We start from the raw sequence: 3,110 nt of genomic DNA, 5'->3' as shown, positions 1-3,110 counted from the left end.
TTTTACTGCATGTTGTCAAAGCAGTTTCTTGCAGCCAAATTGATTGCAGCAGCATGTGATGCATTTCTTCTCTGCAAAATGGAAGTCTAATTATTATTTCCGGCTATCATGTTGCTAACCAAATATTGAAATAGAAAATTTTGCTATACTGTTTGCTATTGCAACTCAAATTTTGTCAACCAAGCAAGATTCTCGAGTAATGAGTGCTCGAGCATTTTATCCTGGTGGAGAGGGAAGGGGAGGTGGAGGAGAGGGAGGGGAGGGGAATGGGAAGGGAGGAGGAGAGGGAGAGGGAGGGAATGCATATTTTTGATAATTTTGGGCATAGATTTAATATTTTGAGAGGTTAGGGAGGTAGAATAAATTTTCCTGCCGCAATTTCAAGGAAAAGGGTCTTATTGACTAAAAGGCCGAGAAAAAAAATACATTGTTGTCGCCGGAGTTTATAAGTATACCAAACTAGCAAACAAGGTCGAATAAAAATACCAATTTGGTAGTTTAGCCGTTAAGAAATCAAGAAAAGAGTGATTGACCACTGATGGCTGTAAGAAAATGAGAAGGCAAGCTCATTTGTTCTCTTTAATGCGCAGAACAATAAAATTTTTGCTAGGTGGGTGATGAGTGGCTTTCTGGCATAGAGCCCCTGGACAAGCTAATGAGATACTTTTGAACTTCTATAATTTGATGTTACTTAATTAACAACTAATTTGACTAATTTGACCATTGCTGATATTGAGGTGGGTTTGATCCTTGACTTGAGCTAATATGCAGCCCCAGAGCTAATTGCCTCAGGCTATTACCATTATAGCTTACTTGTTGATTGATAACAACTACGATATCTAACTATCTGTACATAGGATTTCAAAGAGAGTACAAAAATGGGTTCTTCCCCTCGTTACAATGCTGGTTGATGAAATATAACTGGTAGTTATCCAATTATGTGACATGTTTCTTTTAATACAGAATTTGTTAATGTTTTCTTTGTTTATATTGTGATGTGGGCTAATTGATGTTAAATAACGCATGTAGGACACTGACATTGAGACATGAAGTCAGGATGGAGAGGAGACGAAGAAGGAGAGGACTGTGAAGAAAAAAAAAGGGAGGATTCTAAGATATGGTTTCTTTTAGTCAGTTGATGTGTGTTTAGTCAGTTTATTCCAGTGTGTTAGTTTGGCTTGGCTTATGGAAATAACAAGGCAAGTTTATATGCTATCGTTGTATATGTCATGTTTTAAATTAGGGCTTTGGGTGGATTGCATGTTAAACCCTTGTATGTGTCAAGTCGATTCTGTAATAGGAGATGGTTGTTTTTCTGTTTATTTGGTCTGTGGTGTTCCATCTTGTTAATAACAGATAAATCGTTACTTCTTTAGAACGTGAAGTACAAAAAACAGAGGGGTGCAGAGAAAATGCTATAGAATATATCTACAATTTTTTGGGTTTATGTTGGTAAGAAAAATGTTGGACGTATTTGCCTTTTCTTTACGAGTTCATGTATTGTTTAATATGTTATAATTATATTGACATTTGTATATCTAAATTCCTGGTGAGAACTGAGATTGTATTGTTTAATATGTTATAATTATATTGACATTTGTATATCTAAATTCCTGGTGAGAACTGAGATTGTTATTTGATTATATTGACGTTTGTATAGCTATATTCCTGGAGAGAACTGAGGATGAACAGATCGCTTCATGTCCCTTGGAAAAACAAATAAACCATAATGCGCCTCGAGTTATTGGAGACTTGGACCTTAATTGTTGTCATTCTTGATAATTTTTGAGTTGCTATACGGCTTATATGTCACATGAACTAGTTTTAGCTATTGCATTTGATTTAGAAAAGAGGTTAATTCTATCAAAAATTAAATAAATAAATAAATAAATAATAGAGGTTAAGGGAGAGAATCAGTTTTCTTAAAACACATGTTTCAAATTCAAATTCAAGTGTAACAAAGTGTACCCCAAAAGTTATATTTCATGTCATTTAATGAAAATATTCAATATGGAATTTATCGAATTATGGATTTTCAGTCCTTTTGTGACACCCCTAGTTTCACACATGACTACAGTACAAGTGAACCTAAAGATGCCAAAACTGTCATGCACCCAATATTGTGCATAAACACGTTTCATTATCACTATCACTCTAGCAGAAGTCAAAAAAAAAAAAAAATGTAGAGAAGAGATATCCAATAAAAAAAAAATAAAAAAAAACAGTGATGGTACAAGCAGATATAAAGAATGAAATTACAAGGAACAAAATGTAGAGAAGAGATATCCAATAGTATCTATAAACACGTATCGACAGAATAAACTAAAAGTACATCTGATAAACTAAAATAAGAATAATGAGTCTCTAACATATAAGAGTCAACTGAACAGTACATAAACGCTCAGCCTCGAACATGAAATACATTTCTAGAAGATTAAAAAAAAAATAGTCTACTTTGAAGCACCAACTAGCTACTTATAAATGATGATAAACTATACCGAGCCTGCATCAACTTACGGCTCTCCAAATCCCTGACCCGCTACCTGAAAAAGATGGAAACAACGAGCATCAGAGCACTAGCAAGAACATCTCCCTCCGCCCCCAGGGGGAATGGGTCACCTATAAAACAATACTACACATAACATGTATGCATATGTATATGCATATATATATGTATGATATATCTAGTAGCAAGAGGAGTTAAGATTTAGGAACTCACAACACGAGGTAAGTACGTCGAGAGAATAATCCAAACAAGGAAACCCTCATATATATAACATGTATCTCAAATTGTGAGTCACTAAATGTCAACTCCAAATCCTATAAATAAGTAATACATAAATACCTAATCAACACTTCATCCAGAACATGTCATGCGTGTCAAGCACAATATCTCATACTACTTTCGGGTAGGTGGCACAGAAACAAATATACGATTCTCTGTAATCCTCGTCAAAAGTGTGTATCGTTACATATGAATGTCACAAGGTTGGACTACGTCCACAAACAGTACTCGCCTAAATCCTAGACGTCCCAAAGATGTAGAGTGTAGTCGTCCGCAGTATCATGCAGCTCATAGACTAACACACTAGGAGTGATGTCGCACACAA

Source organism: Asparagus officinalis, chromosome 6, assembly GCF_001876935.1.
Source record: "Asparagus officinalis chromosome 6, Aspof.V1, whole genome shotgun sequence".
Classification (NCBI taxonomy): Eukaryota; Viridiplantae; Streptophyta; class Magnoliopsida; order Asparagales; family Asparagaceae; genus Asparagus; species Asparagus officinalis.
Note: the sequence above shows the minus strand (reverse complement) of the source record.